The sequence below is a fragment of the Bombyx mandarina genome, chromosome 13 (assembly GCF_030267445.1).
Source record: "Bombyx mandarina strain Sakado chromosome 13, ASM3026744v2".
Lineage (NCBI taxonomy): Eukaryota > Metazoa > Arthropoda > Insecta > Lepidoptera > Bombycidae > Bombyx > Bombyx mandarina.
Window position 1 is genome coordinate 9283539 of NC_143220.1, and position 25279 is coordinate 9308817.

Consider the following 25279-nt stretch of genomic DNA (forward strand, 5'->3'; position numbering starts at 1 on the left):
TTGAGAGAGAGACAAAAAGCGAAGAACAGTAATTGTGGAGTTGAAAAAATGGAAAGATAAATTCAAATTCAAAAATTCAAAATCATTTATTTCAACTTAGATGTCAGTATGACACACTTGTTGAATGTCAAAATACAAATAACAATGTTAACTCTACCACCGGTTCCAAAAAAAAGCCACAGTCCTGAGAGGAACCGGCGAAACAAACTCAGCGGGCTTTTTTTGTTTTTTCTCAAATATTTTCTTTTTTTTTAAATAAATAGAAATATTCACAATAAAAGAAAAACAAGTCAAAAAAATACAATTAAAAAAATAATAATAATAATGAAAAATGAAAAGGCCAGGAGCGAGCGCTTAAAGGGTATCTTAAAGGGTATACAACAGTTAAGCTGTGCCTTTGAGATCTCTGAAGTCAATAGGTGATATAATTAAAAGTAAATGCGTTTAATCTAGCGTTCTTATTATCATTATTATATCATTTCCGATATTTCGAATTCTTTATAATTTTCGTAGTCACCGACAACTAATTTCTTATGTATTTTTCAATAAAAATGATTGCTAAACTTTTATGCTTTATTTCACACAGACCGAACTAAGAGCATCTTGAGGTTTGGCAGTTTGTTTGACTTAGGTTCTCATCTTCATGATAAGAGGATCCCACATTCAAGTAGTTCACAAGTTTATCTAAAAAAATGTGTACCAGTTATACTAGCTTAAATAAAAATAATAAAATTAACCATTAATGGTTTATACAATAAATTATTTTTGATATGACATTGAATAAGATGAATAACGAAATCTATTCAAAGGGATGATTTTTTAACAAGTGTATACTTACCTTTTTTCCCGCATTAAAAATTAACAGTCGATCTAACCACCATAGATATTCCGACAGCAATTTGAATTTATCATTTAAATATCACATTAAGTTACAACTTGCTCATCCACGCTACGCTGACAATCACCGTACAAAGCGTTGTTTCACGATGCTCACACATCCAGCGTCTAGTCATTCAAAATTGGCTTACAGGATTATGACGTTTGGATTCATAATAACTTTTGTAGACGTTTATAATCCACCGAATTACGTACAAGGCTTTCGAGAGATACGCGAATGTACTTACAGTTTTAAATGTACATTGCCGAGTAAAATAACAATGTTCGTGTTTGTGTATTGTAAGTTACGAGGCGCGTTTGCTCAGAGCAATGTGTGTGTGAGTGTTTTGTATTCATAAGTTATTTCGATTAAGGGTAAACGGTGTGTTGACAATGCCTCTAAGTTTGTTATATGTGCTTTTAATTGGTCTGTTGAACTCTATTCGGTACGTGAGTTGAATTTTGTATTAACGGTGGTCGTAGTTTGAATAGTGTATAGAAGCCGACGTTCAAACAAAGATTAGCTATATATTTTGTCATGTATGAGTGCCATAGTTTTAGTGGAAAAAATATGAAAACTGGGCGGTTGTGGTAGCGCCGTAGTCAGCATCCCTGACTGCTAGACTACCCTAGTAGTCGGTTCGATTTCTACTTTGGTTCCCGTGTCGATGAGATTTTTATGCTCTTTATTTTTTTATTTTTTTATTGCTTAGATGGGTGGACGAGCTCACAGTCCACCTGGTGTTAAGTCGTTACTGAAGCCCATAGACATCTACAACGTAAATGCGCCTCCAACCTCGCGTTTGCTCAGAGCAATGTGTGTGTGAGTGTTTTGTATTTATAAGTTATTTCGATTTAAGGTAAACGGTGTGTTGACAATGCCTCCAAGTTTGTTATATGTGCTTTTAATTGGTCTGTTGAACTCTATTCGGTATGTGAGTTGAATTTTGTGTTAACGGTCCTAGTTTGAATTGCGTATAGAAGCCGACGTTCAAACAAAGATTAGCTATATATTTTGTCATGTAGCGGTATGAGTGTCATAGTTTTAGTGGAAAAAAATATGAAAACTGGGCGGCTGTGGTAGCGCCGTAGTCAGCATCCCTGACTGCTAGACTACCCTAGTAGTCGGTTCAATTTCTACTTTGGGCAATCGTTCCCGTGTCGAACAGATTTTTATGCTCTTTATTTTTATTATTGCTTAGATGGGTGGACGAGCTCACAGCCCACCTGGTGTTAAGTGGTTACTGGAGCTCATAGACATCTACAACGTAAATGCGCCTCCAACCTTGAGATATAGGTTCTAAGGTCTCAAGTATAGTTACAACGGCTGCCCCACGCTTCAAGTCTCGGCAGAAATAGGTAGTGGTGGTACTTACAAGACTCACAAGAGGTTCTACCACCAGTAGAAAGCGTATTAGGTATGTTTATGTGTATATATTTAAACGACTAGAAGTGCATATGTACTCGTATATGTATGCATTTAAAGAAAAACCTAAAAAAAACATAGAAGATTAAAATGGCCCCCGCGCAAGGATGACACTGAAGAAAAATCATTTTTTAAAAACTAAAGGTTTTAAATAATAAAGGTTTTTCTTTAAATGTATGTATATATAAATCCTAATTGGTGCATGATAACCGTGTGTGATATATGCCTGACAAGTTTTTTTATTTTTGCATTGGATTTTTTATCAAGGGTAAGTAATTTTTATTTAATTTTCTTTAATATCATTTTTTATTAACTATAAATACTTGACCAGCGGCAATTATTTTCCCTTCTCTACAATAACCTAGCTCTTCAAAGAGTTCTGAAAAGCGCAAAACATACTGAACTGTAATACCAAATAAATTATTTCGACATTTGCATTTAGCTAGTAGAATCTTTACTAATATTATAAAGAGGAAAGATTTGTTTGTTTGTTTGTATTGAATAGGCTCCGAAATTACTGAACCGATTTGAAAAATTCTTTCACTGTTTGGAGGCTACACTATTCCCGAGTGATATAGGCTAAAATTTTTTTTTGAAAAAATTAGATGTCCTTACTAAAACTCCAATAATGTAACCCAAGATGTAAAAAAATTACCTAAAACATTCTTTACATCGCGTGCCCTGTGAAAACTATTGATGATAGAATAAAATAATGTACTACGACTTTGTAGAACACATTATTATTTACAAAAAATGTCCAGACAGCATATGTCTAACTATTATAGTTATGCTGCAATAAGTGTTATTTTATTTAAAAAAATAAAACAACGTCACATATCGTTGAAATTTTTGTTAAAGACCCGAGCGGAGCCGGAGCGGGCCGCTAGTACTTTATAAACAACAAAAATATATTCGAGAAACTATGTTAACCTTTGCCCGTATTAAGCCTAAGTTATTTTATTACGTTCGAAGGAAAATATTCCGAGTCCGTTCTCTAAATATTTAAGCTTATATACACACTAAAGTTATAGCGTGTCAATTGTACATTCCGCCGTTTCGAAGGCAAACCGTGTATCGTTTCAACGGGATTGCTCAATTAAGGTTTATTTCCTTCGTGAAGTATGTGAGAATCCTAGGACCGTGAAAAATTTTAATGTGCATTTTCTTTCGGATCCGTACTTCGATTTATTGTTTTGTTTGCTGTTCAATACGCTCGTTATTATAAATTCGATTCTTTAGCTTCAACTTACGCTATAGCTAGGATCGTAATTAACTATTAATATTGTTTTGAAAACCCAAAAATGAAACGTGTATTATTATAAGTAGTAGAAAGGTACAGGATAATATATAAAGATATAATAAGAAAGGGATACTTTTTGAAGTAAATGAAACAGGTAAATGTGTTATTATCAGTAGTAGAAAGGTACAGGATAATATATAAAGATAAGATAAATTTCATTTTATCTTATCACGCATGTGACTAGGAGATGTATGGAAATGGTAGTGCAAGGTAGAGAGGGAAGAGGTCGACCGTAGAAGACATGGATGGAGTGTGTGAATGACGATATGAGAGAGAGAGAGAAGTGAGTGTTGAGATGACGCCTGATAAAAGAGAATGGAAGAGATAAATTAGCTATGCCGACCCCACCTAGTGGGATAAGGTGGAGAAAAAGAAGAAGAAGATAAATTTCATTTTACTCCTCAATTAGAACAGCAAGAACAGCCTAAATAAAACATATGTTTTACATAAAATATTATACCCACAATGACAAGCTTATTATTATTTACTGGTGGTAGGACCTCTTGTGAGTCCGCGCGGGTAGGGCCCTGCCTATTTCTGCCGTGAAGCAGTAATGCGTTTCGGTTTGAAGGCTGGGACAGCCGTTGTAACTATACTTAGGCCTTAGAACTCGTATCTCAAGGTGGCTGGCGACATTTACGTCGTAGATGTCTAGGGGCTCCGGTAACCACTTAATACCAGGTGTGCTGTGAGCTCGTACATCCATATTTGCAATAAAGGAATAAATAAATAAAAGCTTAGTTTCTTACCAAGTTTTCTTACAGCTAACCGTGAGCAGAGCCACAGATAATTGGGTAGGCTGATTATTTGATTGACTCGATGGTGAAGTGGTGATGGTGATGATGGTGACGCTAACCCCTAACTAATGCCCGAATCGTGGGTTCGATTGCCACATCGTGCAAACATTTGTCTGATGAACGATTTTATTGACTGACTCTTCTTCTATATAAGCGTGTACATGTAAAAACGCGTTTAGTTGTATATTATCTGATTCTCTCCCTAGTACAATCCTGTGAAAATCTTGGCGTGGCTTGATAATCGTATGTGATTGGCGGTTTATTTCTAGTTAACAATTTTTTTTTAAATCATTTATTTGTGCTTCTCTATAAAATAAGGATAAAATAAGGAATAAGGATGCTCAATCAAAATTACGCAAACGACCTTAAAACATCAACTCGAATGTTGTTTTCTCAGAGTTTCCAATTTTATTCCTTACACCAAGTTCTTAATGCAAAATATTTCTCGTTCAACAAGAAACATTAGTATATTAGAACACGTCGCTAACATCTGGCCTCGAAATGTTCTTATTTTCGCATTTGCAAAGTAATTTGTATCCAAATGTATTTATGTTTTGACGTGTTTGTCGTTTACCGATTTCTTAAAAAAAAGTAACCTTAGATACTGTAACGCGGGTAACAGTAGCGCCGTCTATCGTCGAATAGCAGAAACGAATATCAAAAGAACTAATAAAATTGAGAACGGCCGAGAAGCGCAACGCCATCTATTATCAAATAGCAGAAACACATATCGAAACGACTGACCTTCCCGAGAATGTTCTCGATAATTCTAGGTTGTTGTATCGACTAAAAAAGCGTTGCAGAGATGACACGGAAGTAATTAGTAATCGACTCTACTCGAAGTGAAACAGCCAACGGATCACCAGAAGCGAAGCGGAAGAAGTGAATTACAAATTGTGAAGCGTTCTCAATATAAGTTATAAGTATTTAATATAGTTTTAATTTGTACTTTGGTGGAAGTTTTATTTATCCCGAACCCCAGCGCGTAACAATACAAAGATATTTTCAATGATCACAATACTAGGTCGGACGACATCTTAAATCAGTTCAAATGTGTGCCGCCAAAAATACTCAAATATACTCCGTATGTAGCTTAGGCCCGGATATATTTTCGGTTTTACAGATGCATGCTCTGACATTTAGTTTAATGACGTATTATTTAAACATGATACCAATAAATATACCATACAATTTTTCACAGATAAATTCAAAACTATCTTACACATGTAAGGTTTTATTTGTTTTAAATTCTTTATTTTTTTATTGGTTAGATGTTTTTAGGAGCTCAGAGCTCACCTGATTTTAAGTGATAACTGGAGCCCATAGACATCTACAACGTAAAAGCCGCCATCCGTCTTGAGACATCAGTTGTAAGGTCTCACTTTTAACAATACAACGGCTGCACCGCCCTTCAAACCGAAACGCATTACAGCTTAGCGGCAGAAATAGGCAGGGTGGTAAAAACCACCATCTTGTATTATCATTGATGAGTAACTTTGTTAAAAAATTATAGATTATAATTAAAAAAAACAGAAAGAACACCACCCTGTGTATCGACTTGTCAATAGAGATAGTTAATTTATTTATTCGGTGCTCTTAAGTTAGACAGCTGTCTGAAGGTCGATATGTCTTATAAATAGTTCGCTTGTTAATATTCATGGACGTCGACTGGAAACAAGACGAAACGCTAACAGCCATGTGTGAGGGCTTTCATTGCACGCTTTCGTATAGATTCTATTTGGAATTGAGTTGTTTTTTTTTTATTGCTTAAATGGATGGACGAGCTCACAGCCCACCTGGTGTTAAATAGTTACTGGAGCCCATAGACATCTACAACGTAAATGCGCCACCCACCTTGAGATATAAGTTCTACGGTCTCAGTATAGTTACAACGGCTACCCCACCCTTCAAACCGAAACGCATTACTGCTTCACGGCAGAAATAGGCGGGGTGGTGGTACCTACCTGCGCGGACTCACAAGAGGTCCTACCACCAGTAAATGGTGTTAAGTGGTTACCAGATTAAAGGCCCAGTTATGTGGTATAGCAGCTGTCGCACTCTTCAAACCAGAAAACTCGACTAGTGCGCGCTAAAACTTGGCAGGTGATACTCATTCGCGCGTCCTATTCCCCTACCATCACTATTTACTGACTGACTGACGGTGTTGCAGTATTTAGCGGCCCTGACTGTTGCGACCATGGTCGTGGGTTCGCTTCCCATATACAGCAAACATTCGAGTGATTAATAGATTTGTTTGCTCTCTGTCTGGGAGTTTATTATGTATATATTTAAACGTATATAAGTATCTATTGTACCCATAAAAAAGGAAATCATAATTTGGGGCCGATTGACCGTGATTGGTTGTTAGCAGTTATTTATTATTATTATTATAACTAGCTGACCCGGCAGACTTGGTAGTGCCTCAATCGATAATGTATAAAATAAACTTAAAACAAACAAAAGGAATCCGTCCGACGGAGGACACATCAAAGGAAAAGCAAAATTGTTATTTTTATTTTATTCCGCACATTTTCATATTTATCTAACCTTTTAAACCTTCTCTGGACCTCCACAAATAATTCAAGACCAAAATTAGCCAAACCGGTCCAGCCGTTCTCGAGTTTTAGCGAGACTAACGAACAGCAATTCATTTTTATATATAGAGATTACTTCGTATATCGATATCGATCGATATTCCTATATATAATTCCTTTATCGATTAGTCAAATCGTTATTAATCACGTCCTTGGAAAAGTAGTATATGTCTGTCATTACGAACGCCGAATATAGTTTAAAGATATAGTCGTTCCCTTGATACGAATATACCCAACGCCTTCCTTTCAAGGATTCTAAGCCGATGATTTTAAACAAAAAATTCGGATTCGAACAGGAAATTTGAATGAAAAGATGTCGCCCTACTCTACCTCCGTAACGATCCAAATTGTTTCCGCGGTTACCGGAGCCGATAAATAAATTGACTTCCGCATTTAACGCGTCCAAGCGAGGATTTTCTCTTGTGTTACGGCTGCCAGAAACACATAAGAAACAGGTTCGATGAAATTCAGAGCCCGTGCATCGATTATAATTTATAATTTGCGTAATTACTGGTGGTAGGACCTCTTGTGAGTCCGCGCGGGTGGGTACCACCACCCTGCCTATTTCTGCCGTGAAGCAGTAATGCGTTTCGGTTTGAAGGGTGGGGTAGCCGTTGTAACTATACTGGAGACCTTAGAACTTATATCTCAAGGTGGGTGGCGCATTTACGTTGTGGATGTCTATGGGCTCCAGTAACCACTTAACACCAGGAGGGCTGTGAGCTCGTCCACCTATCTGAGCAATAAAAAAAAACAAGATTATAAAACTGACTTCTACAAAATCGAATACTGACTCACCCGGAAACATCATACAGCATGAGTTCTTCCACCTAACTCCACTCACGTCATTACGGATCCTCCCGATCCATTAACGGTGCTTTTAGGTACCTCAAGCACTGGTCACGGTTCACTTCAAAACCGTCACTGGCCATGAAGGGCTCGATGAGTAAATTAACCCATAGACACAGCCCACTGAGTTTCTCGCCGGATCTTCTCAGTGGGTCGCGTTTCCAATCCGGTGGTAGATTTTGCGAAGCACTGCTCTTGCTAGAGCCAGTGTTAACAACAGTCCCTGTTTGAGCCCCGTGGGCTTACCTACACGTCAAGGAGAAGCTAAAATAGCCTCTCAAGGCTATAAGCATAGGCAGGGAAAAAAAACTCGAGACGCAATCTCCCTTCGAACCAGAACTCATGTTTTTTTTTAATTGCCTTTGTAGGCAGACGGGCATACGGCCCACCTGATGGTGAGTGGTTACCGTCGCCTATGGACTTCAGCAATGTCAGGGGCAGAGCCAAGCCGCTGCCTACCGCTTAATACTCTCCACAAGCCTCGTTTGAAGAAGGACATGTCATAGCGCTTGGGAAACACCGTGGAGGGGAGCTCATTCCATAGCCGGATGGTACGTGGCAAAAAAGACCTCTGGAAACGCACTGTGGATGACCGCAGTGGCTCCAGGTAGTATGGATGAACTCTACTCCGGTGGCGGGCGGTGCGATGGTAAAAACGAGATGCTGGTATCATCTCGAACAATTCCTCAGAGCACTCCCCATAGAACATACGGTACAAAATACAGAGGGAACCGAAGTCCCTCCGCAGACCCAGAGGTTCCAAACGATCCGAGAGAATGGGATTATCGACAATCCGAACGGCCCTCCTCTGTATGGAGTCAAATGGAAGAAGCTGGTATTTGGGAGCCCCGGCCCAGAGATGGGAGCAGTACTCCATGCGAGGCCGGACTTGTGCTTTATACAGCAAAAGTCTTTGTCCAGGCGTGAAGTACCGCTTCCTTCTGTTGAGGACTCCCAGCATTTTGGACGCCAACTTAGCTTTGCCTTCCAAATGACTCCGAAACTGGACATCGCTCGAAATGTCGACCCCAAGTATCCCGATACTCTCGGAAGGTCGCAGGGATACTCCTTGGAATTGCGGCGCCATGACAAAGGGTTCCTTCTTCGCAGTGAACGCGCAAACTTGTGTCTTTATCGGGTTGAATTGAACCAAGTTCAATTCACCCCATTCGGAGACTCGCCCCAGAGAGTTCTCCACTTCAGACACAAGTTTTGATCGTCTCTCTTGCACCACGCTTCGAGAGAGACTCTGATGGCCGATATATCGCGCATCCCCCGTGCTGTCATCCGCATAGCAATGCATGCCATCAATAGACAGCATGTCATTGATACACAGGATGAAAAGCGTGGGGGAGAGCACCGAACCTTGTGGAACGCCAGCGTTAATGGTCATGGTATCAGAACAGTCACCGTCTACAACGACCGTGATGCTCCGCCCATCCAAACAGCTAGCAATCTACTTGCAGAGACCCTCGGGGATTCCGTAAGATGGTAACTTCGATAGAAGTGCCCTATGCCAGACCCTGTCGAAGGCCTTCGCGATATCGAGGCTCACAGCAAGAGCCTCGCCCTTGCTCTCCAAGGCTTCAGCCCACCTGTGAGTAAGGTATACAAGAAGATCGCTGGCTGAGCGACCGTGACGGAAACCGTACTGTCGGTCACTGATCAGCTGGCGATCTTCAATATACTTCAGGAGTTGTGTATTTATTATTCGCTCCATCACCTTGGAAAGCAAGGAAGTTATCGCGATAGGCCTGTAGCTCGATGGGTCCGACCGGTCACCCTTCTTGGGGATAGGGTGGACGTGGGCGGTCTTCCATGAAGACGGAACCCTGTTAGTGCAATAAGAGAGACGATACAAACGCGTTAGCGCAGGTGTCAGCTCAGGGGCGCACGTTTTCAGAACCACTGCGGGGATGCCGTCTGGCCCACTCGACTTATGGACGTCCAGGAGTCGGAGGTCCCGCCTGACTGCACACTGTGTGAAGCAGATATCCGGCAGGGAGCTATCACACCGGGGGATGTTCGGTGGTGTGGCACCCCCGTCGTCCACAGTCGAGTTCGAGGCGAAGAGTTTGACCAGCCTTCTCTTTCGCGCTGTGGGCCAGATTGTCATCGGACTTGCGCAGTGGTGGGAGACTAAACCTGCAAAAGTTCCCTTCTGCAGCTTTGGCGAGCGACCAAAAAGCACGGCTCCCGGAGGGATAGCTCTTCAATCGCTCGCCAACTCTAGCAACGTGCTCCGACTTCGCCTTGGAAATTACCTTCTTGTAGGACCTGGAAGCGGCGTTATATTTCCGCCTTTCCCCTGAGATGTTAGGATCCCGACGTCTCCTGGCATTATCCCATGCCACGTATGCGGACCGCTCGAGGTGTGCAGCATCCCTGCTGGCATTGTTATACCAAGGTCTGCCGCGACCCCCAACGGGAACTTCAGAGGAGGGAATAAATAATTCCATCAGCTGGAGCACCACGTCTTTAAGACGGTCCGCACAGACGTCAGGATCAGCAGAGGAAAAGCAGAACCGCCCCCATGGGTAGGATGCGTAAAATTCACGCAATCCATCCCAATCTGCTGACATATATCGCCAAACTCTTAGATACCCGGTCGTCGTTCGACGATCAGGACGAGAGAGTGGTATGGCAGCACGAATAAGGCAGTGATCAGACGATCCAAGTGGAGCGTCGACCACCACACTGTATCCGGCTGGATCGGTGGTCAGCAGAAGGTCCAACAAAGAAGGCTCGTGCCCCTCGATATCTTGGACACGGGTGGGCTGTGTCACCAGCTGGGAGAAGCCGTAGGCCAAGGCGAAATCGTAGGCAGTCCGACCCGGGAGGTCAGTGGTTCTGGACCCCAACCACTCTTGTTGGTGAGCGTTAAAGTCTGTGGTGAGCGTTAAATGTGGCCGCAATATTGACATTTGTACAATAATATAAATACGCGTAACTTTTACATCACAATATCTGTTATTCTCCGATACTTACCGCCCTTTAGCTTACACATATCAATAAAAGAGAACGAAATCATAGATAAATTGATATTAAATGCGCATCTAGTACTTCTATCAAACATAACTCGAAAACGGCGAATCTAATATTAAAATTAAAACCAAAAAGCCTTCACTTCTCATCCTATCGCTTTGTGGACCAAAATATTTCACTTCTCATTTACGTTCAGCTAAGGTTGTCAAAGGAACAAGTATAGCAGGCTTACACGCGCACATTCTGGGCGCTTTATCTTGTTTACTCAGACGGTGGCAACCCTCGTGTCGACATATTTGATTACAATTGAAATTCGTTGCGAGAGACCGTATAACCCCTACTAAGGTACGTTGTGTTAATACAATTAAAAGTTAGCAGTTTCGTTTAACTGCTGCTTTGCATATTGTTGTTAACTGCATCGCTTTAATAAATAAATTTGCATAATTAAAAAATTTAATAGAAATATTTATTGTTTTACTAGATAGGGAGTACAGAGAGAGTTAAATTTAATTATAGTTGTTGATTAATTACAGGTGAAGTTGCCCTTTTAGACTATAAGCCATTTGAAACGTAATTTATGTATGACTGACAATTAGTTTTACTTTCAAATAAATTTTATTTTAAAAATGTGGAATCCTTTTTTCACATTAATTCATATATATGGCTGACAATGAATTCTAAAATCTTTATTATAAATATTTATTTATTATTTATTGATTAGTACTTTGTTTCCACTACATTTGTGTCTTTATCATCAACTAGCGGCCCGCTTCGGCTCCGCTCGGGTCTTTAACAAAAATTTCAACGATATTTGACGCTGTTTTATTTTTTAAATAAAAGAGCACGTATTGCGACATAACTATAATAGTTAGACATATGCTGTCGCGACACTATTTGTAAATAATAATGTGTTCTACAAAGTCGTAGTACATTATTTTATTCTATCATCAATCGTTTTCGCAGGGCACGCGATGTAAAGAATATTTTAGGTAATTTTGTTAGACCTTGGGTTACATTATTGGATTTTTAGTAAGAATCCTTAATTTTTTTCAAAAAAGATTATGACCTATATCACTTGGGAATAGTGTAGCTTCCAAACAGTGAAAGAATTTTTCAAATCGGTTCAGTAGTTTCGGAGCCTATTCAATACAAACAAACAAACAAATCTTTCCTCTTTATAATATTAGTAGATTAGTAGATATGGAGACGAATCAAAAAATTAAAAATAATAAAATTATAAAAAGTAGTAAAAAATAATAAAATTCGGATTATAAAAAGCGAGTTTCACCGCAATTCAACAAAGGTACCGCACAAACTGCTCACAACATTAATGACGTTAAAAAAGTGAAAACTACAAACGAACGAAAGCACGACTCACTAACGGTTTGAGCGCTGTCGACTTTCCGATTTTAATCTAAAAAATGAACCACATGGTCATCCGGAAACTAAAGACGACAACGACGAATTAAAGAAAGCTGACGATACTCTATCGCTGAACTAGTAACATCGATACCATGAAAAGTATTAGTTAGTAGTCATTAGAGATTATCAAATATTACGATTTACGATTTGCTCTTAGCCACTACCAGATATTAACAACACCCATTAATAAATGTAGTGAATGTATAGGAGAGCAAATCGAACGTTTTTTTTTTTGCACGATTCAGTAATTTACAAATAATATGTGATATATGACAACTAACTGTTCAGTCAGAATATTTCGAATTGTTTTGTATAAACAAAAACCGTTAGTAGGGGCTTAGAATTTTGCCGTTGCTCCGTGGCGATAGACCGCGACTATACGGTTAACCCTGATATAGAAATCGTGTTTCTGCTGCACGTGCCGCGTGTTGCGGTTGTCGAAGGGTTAATTTTAACCGAAATTACAAAAAGGGACAATAGTTTTATACGGCACAAACTAAATTTACTATAATATTTGTTTCTGATGACGTAAAAGGGGGATCGTGATTGTGTTTTCTAAAACAGAGGGCCGGACTTTTACCGTTGATTCTTTAACTAGTACTGTATTAAATGGGAAAAATACTGGATACATATTTTTTTAACCTATGCTGATAGCTTTGAGAGGCTATTTCAGCTTCACCCTAGCGTGTGTAGGTGAGCTCACGGGGCTCAAACCGGAGTGCTGCTAACACTGACCCTAGCAAGAGCAGTGCTTTGCAGAATCTACCACCAGATCGGAAACGCGACCCACTGAGAAGATCCGGCGAGAAACTCAGTGGGCTGTGTCTATGGGTTAATTCGCTCGTCGAGTCCTTCGTCGCAAGCGACGGGTTCGACGAGGACGGTGACCGGTGCCTGTTGGTGCCTAAAAGCACCGTTAATGGATCAGGATACAGCTGAGAGTATTGAAAATTTGTAGTAATTAGTCGAAAATATAAGATAAGATCATGTAAATCTAAAATATGTATCAGTCTTCAAGTTATAGGTGTGGTATTTTCTTTATACAAATAGCTTGTGATCCCTTCTAAAAAAAGGTGTGAAGCTGATTTCAGACTACGCTATACTATAGTGCCATATGGTATAGCAGCATATAAAAATAAATAAAATTCATTACTGCGTTATGATAGAAGTAGGCTAGTACCAACACGTGCGGGGTCCAACTTTGTCCTATCGTTAGTAATTACTGAAATTCATGAATATACCAGATTTTACTTTTGAACAAACCTTCCCACATGAGGAAGTCTTACATGGACTCGTAAGATAGTACGTATTTCTCTTTGTAACTGGTACTTGCTCGTGAGATTGTGCCCTCGCGTAGTCTGACATAGAATACACCGTGCATTTTATTCTTCAGGCCACGATGACTACACACTCGCTCTTAAAGCTTTTCTTACAAATGATCCCTTAGAAGTATCATGACAGTGCCAGTTGATATTGTACAAACTTATTGTTATTATTATTCCGATCGCTTAGTAAAAATACACATCAAAAAGCATAAAAGAACAAAAAGATCTGATTATTTACGACAACAATCATTTTCCTTATCTGAGTGATCCGTCCATGCGTTGAATGAGTGAATGTGAACGAAATACATAATATATAAAAAACCGTGTTGTGTGATCGTTCATCGCCGAAATTATTTGAGGTTTTTATTATTCTCAGATATTTCTTTCAAGTTATCATACAGTACATGTCTTTTATAGCCGCGTATCACCGATTTGATTGTCTATCTAATGATAAATGGCTATCGACATTCATAAGCAATGTGTGGCAGGGAAATTTGCTATTTTCAAACCTCGCTTAAGGTAGAACTTATTACTATCACAGTATTCAGAAAGCATCAGAAGGGGGTTCATTTCGCTCGATTAAACTCTGCTTCGGTGCATAGCAGTGCCATAGTAGCTGACGAGGTAATCTCAAACAATTCTCCAAGGCACTTCCGGTGTGGTACAAAAACTAAAGGAAACTAAAGCTGCTTTTAGACTACGCTATAACACAATAGCATATAGTACATAGCTCATAGAACAACAATATCGCACACCATACATTGTTACGGACATGTTCACACTGTACTGTACTATATATTATTGGCTAAGTTTTTATTTTTTATTGCTTAGATGGGTGGACCAGCTCACAGCCCACCTGGTGTTAAGTGGTTACTGGAGCCCATAGACATCCACAACGTAAATGCGCCACCCACCTTGAGATATGAGTTCTAGGGTCTCATTATAGTTACAACGGCTGCCCCACCCTTCAAACCGAAACGCATTACAGCTTCATGGCAGAAACAGGCAGAGCGTTGGTACATACTCGTGCGGACTCACAAGAGGTCCTACCACCAGTAAAAACAGTCCGGTAACTTAATATCTCGATACCAGGTCTCGAGGTAAAACCGCATTCTAGACTATAGGCTCCGTACCCAAAAATATCCACGACAGAGCATGAGATATAAAGCATATGCTGTATTTTCAACGGTCTCCTAGTATTCGAACACGCTCCACAGCAGGTCCGTCGTGGCGTGATAATGGAAATTGTATAGATTACTTTAAGCGGTCGCTTCTAACAATACCTTGCATTAGCCTAACAATAGGGGTCGTTACACGCCGAGCGCTAACAAATATTATGGGGGAGTTATTCTTCAAAGGGCCTTTTCGAATCGCCCGATGTTCTATTATACGGGATATTGCAGGAGCCGTTTGTCCATTTAGATTTTTATTTGATTGGGCATTCGTGGATATTTTTTTCTGAATGCTAAATTCAAGAGATTATCATCGTGCTCAAGCCAGTGAATTGTTGCAGAGATCCGCTTTGAGATAAGAAGAAACCTAATACTTGATCGTTTTTTTTGTACACGCTACATCTATATATATAAAAGAAAGTCGTGTTAGTTACACTATTTATAACTCAAGAACGGCTGACAACTGACAGCTAAACATAATATATTCTATGGTTAATTATAGTAGAATTTTGAAGTTGACCGGTTGATGTGTTTGAAACAAACCGTGTGGCGGAACAAAGTTCGCTGGGTCCACTAGTTTTAAAATAAAACGCAACAGTGATTCACGGAAAAGAATCGTACTACTGATACAAGTTCAAGAGAATTGTGCAAATTGATAATATTCACGTCACCTGTGTATCTGGCTGCGGAGAAGCCACCAAAAAAGTAGCTATTAAGTATGAACTAAAAATTTTCAGTAAAGGCAGCCCAAGTTCACGATTGACTTCCACGGTAAAGGAATAACATCGTGTAATAAAAATCAAACCGGCAAAATTATATTTGCATAATTACTGGTGGTAGGACCTCTTGAGAGTCCGCGCAGGTAGGTACCACCAGCCTGCCTATTTCCGCCGTGAAACAGTAATGCGTTTCGGTTTTAAGGATGGGGCAGCCGTTGTAACTATACTTGAGACCTTAGAACTTATATCTCAAGGTGGGTAGCGCATTTACGTTGTAAATGTCTATGGGCTCCATTAACCACTTAACACCAGGCGGGCTGTGAGCTCGTCCACCCATCTAAGCAATAAAAAAATAAACAGTAACTAAGATCCTCCGGCGACCCTGTTTATATCCAACAATGAACTAGGGGAACTGCGAATCCACCTTTTTAGAGGTTAATTCTGTTTTTAATTCATCCAACGCTTTTATACCTTTAAGTGCGTCTTTTTTCCGCTGTAAAGAGGAAAATCTTTTGTATTGTGTTTGGCTCTCTAATTTACTTTAGTCCGCCGGGAGCTTCCGAATAATGGACCAAGACTGTTTTTTATCTCCAACGGGATGTTAATCAATAACTTTGTCCGATCGTTTCGTCTCCGAACGCAAACATATCGAAGGTAGATTTACAAATCTATCGTATTGACGCTTTGATTAACATAATAAGTTGCTGTACATATTTTGTTTGATGAAATTCGTGCTATGTGATATTCTAAAAATTCTAAGGAAGCACACAGGCGTCATAATCTGAATATCACCTTCAGACATGAGATATGATGAATAGCTTTCTAACACAGCTTCATAGAAGAAATATGTAGAATGGTGGTATATACCCGTGTTGGCTTCTATAATGTCCACCATTCTTGAAATTAAGAAGGGGCAGAGTGAATACAAAAGATGAGTATGTGGTGGGGAAATTGTTGCTACGGGTAATTAAGGAACGTGATTTAAGTAGTACGGGCGGGAATTATTATGAAACTCATTTCTGCCGCGAAACAGTAATGCGAAAAAATCAGGCTTATATTTTTCAAAACATTGATAACTAAACGTAAGGGATAACGTTTAGAAGTCGTCGTGGCCTAAAGGATAAGACGTCCGGTGCATTCGTGTCGAGCGATGCACCGGTGTTCGAATCCCGCAGGCGGGTACCAATTTTTCTAATGAAATACGTACTCAGCAAATGTTCACGATTGACTTCCACGGTGAAGGAATAACATCGTGCAATAAAAATCAAACCCGCAAAATTATAATTTGCATAATTACTGGTGGTAGGACCGCTTGTGAGTCCGCATGGGTAGGTACCACCGCCCCGCCTATTTCTGCCGTGAAGCAGTAATGCGTTTCGGTTTGAAGGGTGGGGCAGCTGTTGTACTGTAAAAACTGAGACTTGAACTCATGTCTCAAGGTGGGCGGCGGCATTTACTTTGTTAATGTCTATGGGCTCCGATAACCACTTAACACCAGGTAGGCCGTGAGCTCGTCCACCCACCGAATCAATAAAAATAAAAATAAATCATGCCTTCAAAATGGAATGTGTTTTGGATTCTAGACCATCAAAACCGCCCCGCTAAGCCATCTGTAATCCAACGTTTTACGTAATCCACTGTTTGTAGTCAGTAGACTCGACTGTCAAACAATTGAACGTGCCGGCATTCCCATAGCAGAGATTATACCGAGCTCCTTGGCACTCGCTAACTGCTTTAGAATTCTTTTCAATCTTTATTAGTTCCCATAGCCCGGCGTTATCTTTTCGTACTGATTGAGAATCATTTTATTCGATACTTGGTGCTAGAAGATACTCATTAATTGAAACGACAAGTGTAACACCTATTGTATGATGACGTTTAGCAGAAAAATTTTAAACTTCATATCGTAAACTTTTTTTAAGCAAACTTTAGTTACTATGCATAAAATTAACATAATATATTATTGTAATGATTAAATAAGCGTTAAGAGATTATAACCCACCCCAATCACCACTCACATTCACCTATCTACACACACGGCAGATATATAATAATAATAATTGATTCCTTTACTCGATTTCATTTATTTGATTCCACAATAATTAGATAGAATTTAATAAGATTACTAAGTAAACATAATAAATCTACAATTCGTGCAATTTAATCTTCTAATGTGGACCGCCTCAGGGTAAAAGCCTATTCCAAAAAATCAATTTTTCCCTATATTCACTGGTGGTAGGACCTCTTGTAAGTCCGCTCGGGTAGGTACGAGTACCACCGCCCTGCCTATTTCTGCCGTGAAGCAGTAATGTGTTCCGGTTTGAAGGGTGGGGCAGCCGTTGTTACTATACTTGAAACCTTGGAACTTATATCTCAATGTGGGTGGCACATTTACGCTATGGGCTGGAGTAACCACTTAATACCAGGTGGGCTGTGAGCTCGTTAACTTCTTATTTTAATTAACAGTAATAATTTAATTAAGTATTGTAACTATTGTTATGCAAATGATGTTGTTGGTGCCATCTATTATTAGGCTGGATAATAATAATGATAGTTTATATTAGTTAAAAGTAATTCATGTAAAATAAATTAATGTCAGAGTCATGTAAAAATCACTAAAATATGTATTGTGAATATTAAGCTTTATTTTATGAATTGTTTCGCAGTAATTACATTTGTTTGTATAAAATTGTAGTAGTTGTAGTTGCTATAACCATCACAAAATGGCTATTCGTCTAAGAACTAAGACGTGGCTTTTTATAAAAAACAAGTAATGTTAAAGTTTTATAGAGTTGTATTGTATTTTCATTGTAAGATACCTTATGTGTGAAAACCCTGGCGTAACACCCACATATACGTATATTTGGCGCTAGATCGAACTAATTACGTCACAAATGTTAAGTTAATTATTCTAGTTCGAAAATAAATATTTAAAGATTTTGTCTAATTCAGTACTAACCGCGTATTATTTAATGGAGTAATGTTAAATGAATTGTTAGATTCAGAAGCGTTTGTGGCCCAACGATAGAAAGCAACTGATGTTCTCGTGTAGGACGTATTTGTGTCGAGCCTCAAATCCTCTTGTCTAAACATCTAATGTACCTACCAAAGTGGGTGTCATTCATGTTTTCACGACAATAGACTCCGTAAACGACTTAGCGTTGACTCATTCTCGAGCAGTTCAGGCTGTGAGCTCATACACCCACTGCAAGGTATTGAGCGAAAATCTTTTGAAGTTTACGTAACTGCTAATTTATTGTGGCCTCTCAATGAAACCTATACTACTTATTCCTCTCACCTAGCGTTCTTTTGTGTATTGCCCTTATCTATATAAATATATAAATGAATTACTGTTCGTTAGTCTCGCTAAAACTGGAGAACGGCTGGACCGGTTTGGTTAATTTTGGTCTTGAATTATTTGTGGAAGTCCAGAGAAGGTTTAAAAAGGTAGATAAATATGAAAATGCTCAGAATTAAATAAAAATAACAATTTTGTTTTTCCTTTGATGTGTCCCCCGTCGGACGGATTCCTTTTGTTTGTTTCAAGTTTATTTTATACAAAAGTTTAGGTCTTTTATTTATCGATTGAGGCACTACTACAAAGTCTGCCGGGTCAGCTAGTGTTGAATAAAAAAATTTTGATTTGATTTGTAGGTAGACGAGCTTGCGGGGCCCTCCTGATGGTGAGTGGTCACCGTCGCTCATGGAACTCAGCAATTCCAGGGGCAGAACCAAGCCGCTACTAACCGTTAAGTACTCTCCACACGCCTCGTTTGAAGAAGGACATGTCATAGCGCTCGGGAAACACCGTAGAGGGAAAGCTCATTCAAAAGTCGGACGGTACGTGGTAAAAAAGATTAAGATGTGATTTAATAAAATATATACTATCATCCTACCAATATCTGTTGTGAAGAAACGGTAGACAATGGCATTCACGATGTTCATAGCTACCCAGTAACCGCTTCACATCAATTCACATCAATCACGTCTGTCTAGATCAGCTACTTCTTTTTTCGGGCCAGGGGCCGAACCTCCTACGAGGTCCCCGTGCCTAGGGAGCGCGCGGGGTATGTGGGACTTGACGATCTGGAAGGTGTTGGGAGCAGACCGCGGGCCCAAGGAACTTTAGGGCCCTACCCACTAAACAACTACCCTGCACTCTTCGCCCAAGCATCCGATCCCCTCCGAGGTCAAAAATCGGATGAGGTAGGAGGGTTACCGCAGTCAACACTGCAATCAGACAGCGCAGCTCACCCCAAGGACGCCCGGCTGACGGAGCCTTCGAGGCGAATCGAAGGCTCTGAAACGTCGGCCGTCTCGGTACGGCAGCCCGTCGGGCCGCCCAGACGGTGCCGCTGGTGTCCCGGAATACCCCGCTGGATCAGAACCAGCCTGCCGGGTCGGGACGCGATACACCGCCAACCGGTTACTCTTTCCGTAGCGCGCCACGCGGCCTCTACCCCCTCAGGTCGCCCCTTGACCTTCATCGGGAGTGGTCTCTAGATCAGGTACTAAAATACCCTTTTTTTTTATTCAAATAAGATGCCATTAAATGCGTCTTCGACCTATATATACTAAACTAACGACCGATACGGACTTAAATCGCGAGTAAACATTATTTAGTAATGAGGTCAATTAACTCCGGTTCACGATTTACCAGAAATGAAACCTAAATTTATTGCAATAAACGTCATAATACTAATTCACGATTCAGGTCGTGCGAACTAATAGCGGAATTGGAAAATCTAATGTTTATTATAATCGCGTGATCATTATACAGTTGTATATCAAAAGTAATGGTGCACTAAGCCCCTAAAGGCCTTTTATTAATTTCAGCTTTAAAATCTAGACGGATTTCAATCTTTATTGAATGTGATTAAAGTAAGCACCTGGTTATGATTCGCGAATTATACAACGTTCTGAATGGTCCATGAGTCTATTGGAAATTGGTGTCAATATATTTCAAAATCGGCTTTCAATTTTTTCGTGCATGTCCACGGAGAAATTGTAATTCTGTCATAGAATTCGAAGTCATCGTGGCCTAAAAGATAAGCCGCTGCGTATCTAGCGATGCGACTGAGCCGGTGTTCGAATCCCGCCGGCAGGTACTAATTTTTCTAATGAAATACGTTTTTAACAAATGTTCACGAATTATTTCCACAGTGAATTAGTTAAGGTAACCCTGCGCATTTCTGTCGTGAAGCAGTAACGCGCTGTACTGTAAAACTGGAATTTAGAACCACATCTCAAGATGGCATAAATATTGACGTCTATGGACTCCAGTAATTGCTTAACACCAGGTAAGCCGCGACCTCGTCTATCCAGCTGAGCAATACAAAAATACATGTAACAAAAAAAAGTTAAAAATTCTAAAAATACCTACATCAAGTTTCCCACCCTAAGAGATTTCAAATGACCGTGTGTCATCAACACAGCGACAGGTCCACCGATCTAGTTTGGCACGGATCCTGAACAAGTCCTATCTATGGCTGAAAATCAGACCTATCTACGCTCCCATCTTAAGCGGTACTGTACTTAGCCTGAATTCTAGAATATTCTCGTGAAAATATATTTTTTATTCTGTTAACCGTCTTCGAATAGGGTAGACGAGTTCACAATCCAGTTGATACGAAGTAGTTACCAGTGTTCTTTTACACGAGAGCATTACAAGCGGCACACATCTTGAGATACGCAAAGTTTTCTTATCACACTTTAGCGGTATCAATAAGTAGGGTAGTGCCCGTACGGATTCAGAGCATATCTCATCATTTTATATTTTATCTATTTTTCTATTATATCTGATTATTCTATTTATTATAATATCTACTAGACACTTTATCTATTATATTTCTTTCGTTTGTGACAATTACTAATCTAAAAATGCACTGTATAAAATTTTGATAGTATTTTTGGGTCTCTCTGAGATTACTTAACAAATTAAAACATTAATGATACAATAACCTTATGTCATAAAATTTGGCTGCGGCATCTACAATGATTTTTTGATGGGATCCGGGATTTATCTTCCAATCATCACCAGTAAAAGAATCTAAGTGGACCTCGAAATATGCCTTATGTTGCTCCCAAAGAAATTTCACTATATAAAGTATCCTTTAAGTTGGTAAGTATAAAGAAGTATTAGTGGAAAATCCGAAGAACATACTGTCTCTTTTTTTTTTACTTTCTGAGCCCTATTTTCGACTCCATTATACATATTATAATAATATGTTATAACCAAAATAATACGTGTATCCGGTTAAGCAGTTTCACCATTCGCGTTTCGTGTAAAATTTTCCTTACAAAGCGCAAATGCGTGTGAGATAAAACACGTCTCGGCAACCTGACACTTGTAAGATTCCACTCTCGATGACAATGAAGAATTATACGTTATTTGTTAAGGAAATTTGTTTAGAATATACAACGTCAAAGGCGAAAGGTCGGAACTCGTTTTTGCAAAAAACAAATTGGGTTTTCTTTACAATTGGACGTTGGCCTCTATAAGAGTATGTCATACCACCGTCGTATAGAGATTATTATGTATTTCATAAAATAGAGCCAAATGAAGACGCTTTATTTGAAAAATCGTATTTCCGACTTTTAGCTCTGATTCAGAAGTAGCTTTGCTTATTTCTGCCGTGTGGTTTATGTGTCTAAGACGTACAAGAAGTATTGCTTCGACTCCATACATACATATTAAGGTGTAACTGAAAAACTGTATATGATAATTATTTGGAATAAATAAATGAAAATGTAGACTTCGACAAAGTCAGTTACATTTTTTTATTGCTTGTTTGGGTGGACGAATTTACGGCTCACCTAATGTTAAGTTGTTACTGGAACCCGTGGACATCTACAACGTAAATGCCGCCATCCAACTGTAGACATGAGTTGCAAGGTCTCACTTTTAACAGTACAACGGCTGGCCCGCCCTTCAAACCGAAACGCATTACTGCTTCACGGCAGAAATAGGCAGGGTGGTAGTACCTACACCTGCAGATCCACAAGACGTCCTACCACCAGTAAAGAAAGTACTAGTATTGCCATTTCGTACAATTCAACAATAACAAATAAGAAATTATTGTTCACTTTTACGCCACGGTGTTCAATTTTTGGTACTGATTCCTGAAACCAGAACACGTGTAAGTTACGTGGCAATAATAACGATTGTTTTGAAAAAGACAAAAGGAGAAAGCCTTCAGAAGTACAGGCAATGAAATCTTACAATTCACTCAGAGCGAACTGCGATTGTAAATGAAAAACAATTGAAATAATATTTCTTACTTCAGTTAACTTTTTTCTGTACAATTATAAGCAACATCAGAAGCTTACCTACGAAATTGCCATTCTGTATCTAAGTTTAAATATTCAATTGAGCTATCTATCTATGGTGACAAGAAAGGTGTAAAGAATAATACAGTTCGCGATTGTTTTTCGTTTTTGTGAATTAAACAGAAAAGAATATTAGTTGAATATTTAAAGATTCAAACTTTTGATTTTATTTAAGATACCACCATGCTGCCTCTTGTTATTGTTTGAAGTCGATTATCTTATCTTTCGAACTGTAAAATATAATTGCTTCTTAGAAATGAAATCATGATTTTTAGAACAAAATTTCCAACTTGTTAAATACGTTCCTATGACTAATTACTTAACATTTACTATAGCAAACCTGTTTTCCCGGTTCCTTCTAGTCTAATCTTAAAGTTTTCTTATTTATTATGTTCAGGAAAAACGATGAAGTATATTGTATACATAATTGTGCTTCAAAATAATACATGACAAACGACTTATATAAAAGTATTATGTGCGAACGTGTCGCTAAAGGTGATAAGATTTTTGGATAACTTTTCGTGTGCACAATCTGTTAAAAATAAAGAAGTCTGTCCTCTTGAAGTCTGTCTTCGTGAACTTCAACTAAAATACGCTGTATTTCCAATGATTATGTTGTCGAATTTAAATTTTTTAAACATTTTAATGGTTATTTTATATGTCTATAACTACACATTGGTAGGATTTATTATGCTCTTACAGGTGAGTACATACATTATATTTATTGAAATTTCGACCTCATGTCTCAAGATGCAAGTTTTTTGGGGCTTGAGCGGGTCCTTCTAACTGCTTGATAACCAGCAAACCTTGACCACATCTATCCGAATTCGGCCATAAAGAAGATAAGTATCACAAAAAAGGAATGGATGGATGGAGATGGAATGGATGGATGGACACTTTTTTTTCTTCAAAATAACTAAATAGCAATCGTATACGCTATTTTCAATCAATTTCAATCAAATTAACATGAGTGAAAAAAATTTTTTACAGTAAATTTGACAATGCTTATGGTCACAGAATTGTATTCTCATGAAAGACTTATTAAAATAATTCCAAATAAACTATATTAATTTAAAAATACGAAATCAAAAGAACATTATGCCCTATTTAATTGATCAGCAATCACATAATTTACACGTGAAAAAAAAATTCATTAAATCAACATAATATTTCTAAAATAAACTGTATTATACACGTGCCAAGTGATCGGATGCTAAATTAATATGGGTTCTAAAATCAAAACTTACCTTTAAAACAAACTTCATTAACACATCGTCACTAAAATATTAGAAACGTAACTACACACGACGGTGGCCGCGGGACCGGAGGGCTGGACACGACCGTCCTCTCTCACGGTCGCTTATCGACTGTCACACAACACGACTTATTCTAAACACAGCGTGCTCCCAAACTGCAGTCACTACAGCGCAGACGCGAAATACAATTTTCCCCCAAAAACACACCAATTTACAACCTTAACCCTCTGTAATATGGACTATCGCGTAACACCGAAAGCTGAAGCTTCAAACGTTGTTCGATTTTGGAATTTAAACTTTAAATCGTCAGTATAAGGCTTATTTAGACGGTAAACCTCCTGATAAACGTTTAAAGAAAGTTGGGAAACACATGTCATAGGAAACTCAGTTTGAGGGAGTTTAATGAATGAATAAGCTGTGAATGATGCACTATAGTGGCTTGGGTTGAAATGCGGGCTTATTTCTCTGAGTACATGGTTAATTTTGGAGGTTCGAAATAAAATTTCAACAATACGAATTTAGTTATGTTATTTTTAAATGTCATACAATTTAAGTCATGTCTTAGAATTAACTAGGAAGTTAACATTGGCAAACTATCAAGTTGAATCGACCCAATCAATATATTTTTATACGGCACGAAAATGGTTCTAGTATCGCTCAGTGGAGCAGGAGCTAGGGGTCTTGGGCATGACGTGGGAGGACTTAGAACAGACTGCCCAAGACCGATATAAATGAAAAAATTTGATTCGAGCCCTACACCCCAGCAGAGGGTAATAGGAAAGAATAATGATGATGATCGCCATCCTAGAAGTTTTCACTGCGAATCCGTAATGTGTTCCGTCTTGAATTACCATCATTCAAGATACTTGAAACTTCAACCTACGTACGTCTCAAGACTGCTTTCAACCCTTAAATACTAATTAAAATATTCGTGCAATACCGCTAGACTAAATACTACTTATTAAATTAGGAATAGTCAAACTAAACTGTCGAAGAAAGTTCATATAGTTCTGATGTTTACGTCTTAGCTACGCTGCAGTGACTACGCCGTAGCAGGCGCTACGCCTCTACAATCGTCGACAATAATTTTTGGCTGCACGGCAAAGCTAAGTGGGTTTCATAGAATTCAAGTAAGCGCCTTATTTCCGAAACTATAAAGTCGATATTTCCATGTCAACTTTATTTGTTTTTCGTGATTTTCGGAATGCGAAAAGTTTCGTCTTTTCAGC

General features: G+C 38.9%; 1 protein-coding gene and 1 pseudogene across 1 annotated transcript in view; one reads left to right on the top strand and one right to left on the bottom strand.

Annotated features, from left to right (window-relative positions):
• LOC114244059 (protein O-mannosyl-transferase TMTC1) overlaps positions 1 to 24175 on the bottom strand; it is a 155059-nt gene extending 130884 nt beyond the window's left edge. The window contains exon 1 of the mRNA XM_028175770.2: positions 24042 to 24175. The gene's annotated coding sequence lies outside the window, so the exon portion shown is untranslated. The remainder of the gene's footprint in view (positions 1 to 24041) is intronic.
• LOC114244095 (U6 spliceosomal RNA) lies at positions 2335 to 2435 on the top strand (annotated as a pseudogene).
• Positions 24176 to 25279: the final 1104 nt, after the last annotated feature.